Genomic DNA, 10656 nt, shown 5'->3' with positions numbered 1-10656 from the left:
TCGATGTGTCTGCTTGGGGGGAATATATACGGCTGTGATTATGATCGAAGAGAATTCCTTGGTAGATAATGCGTCGACATTTGATTGTGAGGAGTTCTAGATCAGGTGAACAGAATGACTTGAGTTCCTGTGTGTTGTTATGATGATACACCACGTCTCGTTAATCATAAGGCATACCCCCCGCCCCTCTTCTTACCAGAAAGATGTTTGTTTCTGTCGGCGCGATGCATGAAGAAACCAGCTGGCTGCACCGACTCCGTTAGCGTCTCTTGAGTTAGCCATGTTTCCGTGAAGCAGAGCACGTTGCAATCCCTGATGTCTCTCTGGAATGCTACCCGTGCTCGGATTTCATCAACCTTATTGTCGAGACTGGACATTGGCGAGTAGTATGCTAGGGAGTGGAGCGCGATGTGCCCGTTCCTCCGAAGCCTGACCAGGAGACCGCTCTCGTTGCCCCTTTTACGGCGTCGCACAGGGTCGCCAGCTGGGATCAGATCCATTGTATTGGGTGGAGGCAAAACACTGGATCCGTTTGGAAAGTCATATTCCTGGTAGGAACGATGATGAGTTGACGTTAATCGTATATTCAGTAGTTCCCGACTGTATGTAATGAACCTAAGATTACCTGGGGTACCGATGTAAGAAATAACACATAAAAAAATATGTATTTTCCCAAGGAACGCGAAGCGAGGCGGCCATCTCGTTTCGGCGCCGGATCCACCTATCGTGTCAGATTTTGAAAATACGCTTACAGCGAAAGCAATCCAAGCGTTTGAGAGTTTATCAATCACTAGACAAAACAGTAAGAACAGCTAGCCCCAAATTAGCATGGTCCTGAAAGTCAGAAAAGCAATAAAATGAATCGCTTACCTTTGATAATCTTCGGATGTTTGCACTCACGAGACTCCCAGTTACACAATAAATGTTATTTTTGTTCGATAAATATTYGTTTTATAACCAAAAACCGCCATTTGGTTTGCGCGTTATGTTCAGAAAACCACAGCCTCGTTCCGTTCCTGAAAGGCAGACGAAAATTCCCMAAAAAATCCGTAATGTTCGTAGAAACATGTCAAACGTTTTTTATAATCAATCCTCAGGTTGTTTTTAACATACATAATCGATAATATTTCAACCGGACGGTAACCTATTCAATAAAAGAGAGAAAGAAAATGTCGAGCTACCCCTCTCGCGCAACAGGAACTAATCAAAGGACACCTGACTCGTTWWGAAAAATCTCGCTCATTTTTCAAAATAAAAGCCTGAAACTATGTCTAAAGCCTGGTCACAGCCTGAGGAAGCCATTGGAAAAGGAATCTGGTTGATACCCCTTTAAAATGCAAGAGGGGCAGGCAATGAAACAGGGATAAAAAAAAATATGCACTTCCGGGTTGGATTTCCTCAGGTTTTCGCCTGCAAAATCAGTTCTGTTAAACTCACAGACAATATTTTGACAGTTTTGGAAACTTTGGAGTGTTTTCTATCCTAATCTGTAAATKATATGCATATTCTACGATCTGGGCCTGAGAAATAGTCCGTTTACCTTGGGAACGTTATTTAAAAAATWAAATWAAATTCTGCCCCCTAGCTGAAAGAAGTTAAATTAAATAATCACTTCAATTATCTTTAAATGGTTAATGACCTTAGATTTGATCTGTGGCCTCCATGAAAGAAAATCCTCAATAATCTAAATTGTCTCATTGGTGTTACCATCAGTGGTGTTACCATCATTGGTGTTACCATCATTGGTGTTAGTACTCCTATTAGTGGCACAATATTATCCTAACGGTAAAACATATTTTGTTTATTTAGACTGTGTACCCAAAAATGATGTACCCAAAAAGAAGATGTAAGATGTATCCAAAAACATTTAAATAAAAAAATATTTAGAAAAATAGATTGTTAAAGTCCTTGAACATTGCATACATTTAATTTATTAGTTTAATTCAAAAAATGAGAGACCTCTGTGCTCCCAAGGCCAGCCCTGGTGTGTTTGAGCCCTGTCTGTGGCCTGCACAGTGTTAACCCTCCAATCCCTCCTGCTGATCCTCTCTACCCTGCTCTGACACTTCCTCACATTCCTCTTTGCCCACACCACCGACATCACCATCTCCTTTCCCACTGCCAAGATAGACACAGCAGCAGTTGCCCAATCCTCCCCAAAAACGGGMTTATTTACAGTGTTCCACAAACCCCCCACAGTGACACTGTAGACGCATGGGTCTTCTGGAGGACCCGTAATGGCCTACCCCCATGCCCACTGTCCTCTCAGACACAACACTGGCCCCTAGAGGGAGGGGAGTGGGGGGTTTCTCACAGGAGGGGGGGAAGTGTGTGTGTGTGTGGGGGGGGGGGGTTCCAGCTGAGCCTTTGGGTTCCCAGGGTAGCCCACTCCAGCGCCAGCCCCCTGCCCCTCTTTCCAGAACAGCTGCCTGCTGTGTAAGCCCTGGATGATCCCATGTACTAATCCCTCTGTAATGATCCCTTGGTCACTGAGCAACCTCACCTCCAATGCCCTCCTCAAGACCCAGCTCCCGGAGACTCAGCCTGGTCTGCCCCCTGGCTCACAGGCCAAGGGATTCAGATGGACCTGGATGGATGGATGCTAGYTGATGACTGGAGTAGGGTGGTGGTCGGGCCAAGTCTGGCACTGTAAGGTCAAATAGGGGTTATGAACTCCCTGTTCACTCATGACTGTGTATCTGCGCATGACTCCAATACCATCATTAAGTTTGCCGACGAAACRACAGCCTGATCACCGACGACCATGAGACAGCCTATAGAGAGGAGGGCAGAGACCTGGCATTGTGGTGCCATTGTGGTGCCTGGTTAGAGCCCTACCTGGGCTCGAACCAGGGACCCTCTGCACACATCGACAACAGCCACCCACGAAGCATTGTTACCCATCGCGCCACAAAAGCCACGGCCCTTGCAGAGCAAGGGGAACAACTACTTCAGGTCTCAGAGCGAGTGACGTCACCGATTKAAATGCTATTAGCACGCACCACCGCTAACTAGCTAGCCATTTCACATCGGTTACACCAGGACAACAACGTCAGCAAGACAAAGGAGCTGATCATGGACTACAGGAATCGGAGGGCCGAGCACGCCCACATTCACATCGACGGGGTGGAGTAGGTCGAGAGCTTCAAGTTCCTCGGTGTCCACATCACTAAGGATCTATTATGGTCCAAACACAACAACACAGCCATGAAGAGGGTACGACAATGTCTCTACCCCTCAGGAGGCTGAAAAGATTTGTCATGGGCCCTCAGATCCTAAAAGTTATTTAGCTGCACCATTGAGAGCATCTTGACTGGCTGCATGACCATCCAGGACCTGCCATCCAGGACTTCTATACCAGGCGGTGACAGAGGAAGGCCCTAAAAATAAAATAAAAACTCCAGCCACCCTAGTCATGGACTGTTCTCTCTGCTACCGCATGGCAAGCGGTGCAGATGCAAGTCTGGAACCAACAGGACCCTGAACAGCTTCTACCCCCAAGCCAAAAGACTGCTAAGTAGTTAACAAAACGTTCTTTATGGACTATATGATCTACATAAGCGCATTGAGTTCATTTGTCTCCATATGTTGACCCAATATAATATAGCTGTATAACCTTTGACTTTATAGCTTTGTGAAGTCTTGTTGAGATACAGAGGACAAGAGCAATACCACTTAAATACTAGAACTGATTTACTCTGTGGACTCCTGCCAAGAGAATAAGCAGAATAGAGTTAAACTTCTCCTTGGCAGAAAGAGATGTCTGATTCCTGACTGTGCTTCAGCCAAGAACATCTCCCCCTCCTGATAAACATACACACACGTGCCCACGCACACACATATGCACACAAACACACACACACACACACACACATGCACACACACACACCCTCCTCCCCATCCACCCAGCACTGTTGATTCAATGTCTACCCGGGCCCAACATGTGTTGTGGCTCATCAAGCCAGGACATGAAAAATGTGAGCGGCTGCAGATGTGGAACTGGAGCTAGAGAGATGGGTTATACGTAGTGCAGGGACTGTGTTTCAGCATGCTGAGACGCCCCCACAAACCTTCTTATCCCCAATCACTGAGGCTTAAGGGGGGACCTCGTGTACACATACTTCTCACTTCCCATCACTTCCCATCTCAGCTCACTGAGACCAGGGATTATGGGCTGAAGTCCTATCTGAGCTTCCCACCTATGGAGAGAGGGGAGAGGTAGAGTAATGGTGATAGAGGGAGACATGGAGGAAGGAGCAAGGCGGGAGTGAGAGAGCGACAAGATTCCTTAAGAATGAACTAGATGAGGGGAAGTCAACAGACAAGGCCATCCATTGATAATGCTATTATGAGCGGTTCATATTGTCATGCATCATGGCTAGTCCGCTGATGTCATTACGACTGCCACAAGGAGCCGTGTGGAATCCAGCGGAGTATCCTCATGATAATCACACAGGCGTCCGGTCGGACAGACAGTACACTTTGGTGTAGGTGTGTGAGAGACAAGGCTGGGCTGACTTAACACACACTGTAAAACACACTGTAAAAAGCTAACTTGAACCAATTGCTTAATCAGCGTTATCATGTGAATTTKAACAAGCTTGTTGAGTAAAACTACAAATTCATGTTTGCTCAAAACCACACGCATCATTATTATATTTCCCAGCATGCTCTATTGCAGTTTGATTTTCAGAAATGTTTGTTTCAATACCTGTCTTTTTGCATGTGCATTGATTGGTTGATTAATTTTATACTACACAAACATAAATAACATACACTTTTCTAAACTAATCGAATCTGTTAGTAGTTGGACTTTTTGCACCTGTTACTGAGATGGCTGTTCCAGTTTGATTATTGAGATTACCTAAATCATATAATCTTCCTTACCCCGGCAGTCATTCTCAATGCAGGTTGAGAGTGGTTAAAAGTTTCAATTGTTGGATATCCTCACTCTAGCTGGATTCCAATAGGAATCACACATCACTTTGCAAGCCAGCATAATGTGACTTACAGCCTTGATGTGGCCTGTGAACCAGGAGTTTCAGACCACTGTGTTACGGTGTAACTAGACCCTCAAAGAAAGGCCTTATGATATATGTAATGTATTGTCATAAATAGTTGGATTTTACACTGGAAAATATGCAAATAAGGTAGAATCATTTCTGAGTTGAATTGCATGTTCACTCAACCTAAAATTCAAAGTTGAGTGGACATACAATTCAACTTGAGAATGTATGTTGGTTGAAGCTATATGCCCAAATGTTGAGCAAACTCAAAATCCTATTGCAGCTGGTTGCCTTACAATTGTACGTCAACATAAGCAGTGCAGAGGAACGCAGCACAATCACACAACACACACACACGAGCACACACACACACACACCACACACACACACACACACACACACACACACACACACTCCTCCTCCCCATCCTCCCAGCTGTCTTGATTCAATGTCAGCTCGTGCCCAAGATGTGTTGTGGCTCATCAACACACATCCCGCTGGGCAAAAACTGGTTGAATCAATGTTGTTTCCACATAATTCCAACAAACCAAAAAATCTATGTGATGACGTTCAATCAACATGGAAAACTGATTGGATGTGAAAAAAGTCATCAAAATCAGGGAATGTAGTATTTTTTTCACTTCAATTATTGTTGATTTCACATTAGTTGACAAGTCAACCAAATGTAATTCAAAACTAGACGTTGAACTGACATATGTGCTCAGTGGGATGGCCTTGCTGTGTGGGAGTGTGCATGCTGATTATGTTTTGAGTGGACTAGCCGCAGGGTTTCTCGGGACCCAAAGTGGGTCCTGGGCATGTGAGAGGTGGGTCGCAAGTTATAAAAATACATTTCTAATAACACAATATATCTTCTTCATTTGGGTCAAGGGAGGATGATTTGGGTCATGGGAGGACGGTCAATTTCTCATTTGGGTCTTGAGTTGAGAAGTTTAAGAACCCCAGGACATGGTCTTGACTGTTTGTGGTATCAGTGGACAGAATCACAATCCTCACCCCCGTCAGTGACATTCAGAATAGATTTATCTACACGTGGTCACAGCCTTTTATTTCTGTCCGCTGCAATCTAAGATTGATTTTGGACATGCTGAGTAAGTCTGTGGCCAAATATCTGCAAAAATCTTTTTTGAATTCATCCAGTAACGGAAATGCCTCCGAGCGGTCTCTGTGTTCCTCTTTTACCATTTTCTATTTTAGAGTAGTGCTTTAAGAGTTCTTTAAGAGTTCATGAATGTTTTAAAGAGTTTATAAAACAATTTACGAAGTAATTTACAAATGTCTTACAGTTTGRCAGACTACTTCAAAAACTCCTATAMAAWTCTGTCCAACAGTTTTAAAAATGGAAGCCAGTCAGACCAGCTAAAAAACAGACACCTTTGCTTTTGTGTCCAATAGTTTTTTGTGTGACTYCAGGGCCAAAATGTATTGTGTATTCATATACTCTAGAGCAGGGGTATTCAACTCTTACCCTATGAGGTCCAGGGCGTGCTGGTTTTCTGTTCTACCTGATAATTAAATGGACCCACCTGGTATCCCAGGTCTAAATCAGTCCCGGATTAGAGGGGAACAATGAAAAAATGCAGTGGAACTGGCTTCGGGGTCCAGAGTTGAGTTTGAGGGCTCTAGGGTATTGGAAGGGGGTCATTCCCAATCCAATACAAACCACCCCACACCATTATTCCATCCCTTCATCCTTCCACCCCTCCCCCACCAGCCACCACCCAGACCATGCAACCCAATAAGATCCTATTTAAGGAAAGTTAAATAAAATAAACTGTGATGTGAACTCCTCAAATGAGTCCCATTATATAACGGTGATGTTGCTTCATGGACGAATTGCTCTTGGATGGACGTTGATTCCCAAGGCCAGTGTTTATTTTCATTACTCTTGGAATAGCATTTCCATTAGGCTCTAAACAGAGAGGAGACGGGAAGATAGGAAGTAGAGGGAGAGAGAGAGAAAGAGTGAGTGAGGAGGAGAGTAGAGAGGGAGAGAGAGAGAAAAGGGGGMTATGGAGATCAGGAAAGAGAAAACAAGAGATTGAGAGAGGTGGGAAGAGAGAGAGGGAGAGAGAGAGGGAGAGGTGTGCAAGAGACTGGATTAAACTGTATCTTTAAGGTATGTCCCTAGTCTCCATTTGAAAGCTTATTCTATCTAAGGCACCGCGTCGCAGTGTTGCTGCGTCACTACAGACTGGGGTTTGATCCCGGGAGTGACTGGGAGTCCCATAGGACGGCGCACAATTAGCCCAGCGTGGCTCGGGTTAGGGGAGGGTTTGGCCGGGGGGCATTACTTGGTTCATTGCGGTCTAGCGACTCCTTGTGGTGGGCCGGGTRCCTGCAGGCTGACCTCAGTCGTCAGTTGAACAGTGTTTCCTCTGACACATTGGTGCAGCTGGCTTCCAGGTTAAGAGAGCGGGTGTTAAGAAGCGCGGTTAGTCGTGTCATGTTTTGGAGGACGCATGACTCGACCTTCGCCGAGCCCATTGGGGAGCTGCAGCGATGAGACAAGATTGGCAAATTGGTTCGCATTTGGATATCACGAAAAAGGAGGTAAAATTACATTTAAAAAAAAAGATCTTCCAGTATAAGGCACTATAGAGAAAAACAGTCATTTGGTGCGCAAAGAATGGAGTTATGAGTGCATTCAGGTGTGTCTTGGCAGCAGTTGTTCTTCACAATATGACTAACATAGGCTCATTCTGTTCAGAACAAACCGGAGTATGACACCAGGTAAACTTTAACTTCTTATGGCTGGGGGGCAGTATTGAGTAGCTTGGATGAATAAGGTGCCCAGAGTAAACTGCCTGCTACTCAGGCTCAGAAGCTAAGATATGCATATTATTAGTAGATTTGGATAGAAAACACTCTGAAGTTTCTAAAACTGTTTGAAGGATGTCTGTGAGTACAACAGAACTCATATGGCAGGCAAAACCTGAGAAAAAATCCAACCAGGAAGTGGGAAATCTGAGATTTGTAGATTTTCAAGTCTTTGCCTATCCAATATATAGTGTCAAATTTGGTCCGATTGCACTTCCTAAGGCTTCCACTACAACAGTCTTTAGAACCTTGTTTCAGGCTTTTACTGTGAAGGDGGAGAGAATAAGAGCTGTTTGAGTCAGGTGTCTGGCAGAATGTCATGAGCTCAGTCAGGCGCACGCCCGAGAGAGTTAGCTGCGTTCCTTTTCCTTTCTAAAGACAAAGGAATTGTCCGGTTGGAATATTATTGAAGATTTATGTTAAAAACATCCTAAAGATTGATTCTATACATCGTTTGACATGTTTCTACGAACTGTAATATAACTTTTTTTTGACCTTTGTCTGGAATAAGTGCCTGCGCCTCTTGAATTTGGATTTGTGAACTAAACGCGAACAAAAAGGAATATTTGGACATAAATGATGGACTTTATTGAACAAACAAATTTATTGTGGAACTGGGATTCCTGGAGTGCATTCCGATGAAGATCAAAGTAAGTGAATATTTATAATGCTATTTCTGACTTCTGTTGACTCCACAACATGGCGGGTATCTGTATGGCTTGTTTTGGTATCTGAGCGCTGTACTCAGATTATTGCAATGGTGTGCTTTTTCCAAGCTATTTTGAAATCTGACACAGCGGTTGTCAAGACCCGGTGCGAGAAATAGTCACTAATAATCGTCAGAACCCAGAAGATGAGGCAGACACAGCAGTACTAGAGATGGTGGTTTAATTAAAGAACAAAATCTTCAGGCAAAGAAACTAAATCCACAATGTCCAAAAATAAAGCCAAAAGGCAAAAATGGAAATCCTCAAATACAAAAAGAAACTCCACAAAGTGGTAAAAAACAGCAGGGAAAAACAAAACCTCAAAAGACTACTCAAATAATACACAAGAACTAAACCAGAGAACCTCTGGAAATCCAACAAGAAAATATCTGAATAAAAACAAGGCTTGGCTGGGGCTGGGTGCTAACTTACAAACACTGACAAGGAACTGAGGACACACAGGGTTTTAAATACTAACAAGGGAATGACCTACAGTGCAACAATAATTAGAGCAAAGAAAAAAAAAGGTACAAAAAAGGTGCAAATGGGACATCTAGTGAACAAAACCCGAAACAGTCTTGGCCAAAACCTGACAGCGTTGCATTAAGGAAAGTATATCTTTAATTCATTATAACTCTTGCATTTTCATCAACATTTATGATGAGTATTTCTGTAAATTGATGTGGCTCTCTGCAAATCACCGGATGTTTCTAAGCAAAAATTACTGAACATAACGCCAATGTAAACTCAGATTTTGGATTAAATATGAACTTTATCGAACAATAACATACATGTATTCTGTAACATGAAGTCATATGAGTGTCATCTGATGAAGATCATCAAAAGGTTAGTGATGAATTTTACCTCTATTTCTGCTTTTTTGTGACTCCTCTCTTGGCTGGAAAACATGGCTGTGTTTTTCTGTGACTTGGCGCTGACCTAACATAATCGATGGTATAGCTTTCGTCGTAAAGCCCTTTTGAAAATCGACACTGTGGTGGGAGTAACTGCTCTCTGGGATATGTGGGACGGTACGTCCCACTGGCAACATCCAGTGAAAATGCAGAGCGCCAAATTCAAATAAATACTATAAAAATTGGTACTTTCATGAAAACACACATTCAATATACCAAAATTACAGTTAAACTGTTGTCGGAATCCAAGCCAACGTGTCAGATTTCAAAATACTTTTACGGCGAAAGCAAACAATGCTATTATTCTGAGGATAGCACCTCCCAGCTAACAATCACACGACCATCATATTTCAACCTTCCAGGCGCAACACACAAACGCAGAAATAAAGATATATTCATGCCTTACCTTTGACGAGCTTTCTTCTGTTGTGACTCGCATATGTCCACAAACATCACAAATGGTCCTTTTGTTCGTAAAACCTTTTCTCAATAGGGGGGCGCTATTTCCACTTTGTAAAAAATTGTTCCAAATTAAAAAAACTGCCTCGTACTATCATTCTTGCTCGTACAATATGCATATTCATTATTACTATTGGATAGAAAACACTCTCTAGTTTCTAAAACCGTTTGAATTATATCTGTGAGTAAAACAGAACTCATTTTCCAGCAAACTTCCTGTCAGGAAGTGAGAAATCTGAAATCGAGGGCTCTGTTCCAGGGTCAGTTTATTAATTTGCATGGAATCTATGGGTCTACATGCACTGCATACGCCTTCCACTAGATGTCAGTAGGCAGTGAGAGTTTGAATGGGGTGTCTAGCTAGATCTGAGGCCGAACAAGACCTCTTGGAACGGTGGGTCTGGTCTTTTCACCGTTTGGCTTGACGCGAGAGGGACCTCTGCATTGCGTTCTGAAAAGCTTTCGTTTTAGAAGTTAGATATATCCGGCTCTGATTTTATTTGATATATGTGTTAAAAACATCATAAGGTAGTTATTTTAAACCGAGTTATATCAGTTTATATCAGTATATTGCGATTTTCGGTATTTCCTTTGTTATGCGTTATTGTGAGTYGGACACTTCCGTGCCGCATGGCCAGCTTTGTTAGCTAAATCGACAGATGAAGACGACATTCTACAACCGAACAACGATTATTCTGGAAAAAGGACACCTTGTACAAGATTCTGATG

Source organism: Salvelinus sp. IW2-2015, linkage group LG25 (assembly GCF_002910315.2).
Source record: "Salvelinus sp. IW2-2015 linkage group LG25, ASM291031v2, whole genome shotgun sequence".
Classification (NCBI taxonomy): Eukaryota; Metazoa; Chordata; class Actinopteri; order Salmoniformes; family Salmonidae; genus Salvelinus; species Salvelinus sp. IW2-2015.
The sequence above is the reverse complement of the archived record's forward strand: the minus strand, read 5'-3'. Positions refer to the sequence as shown.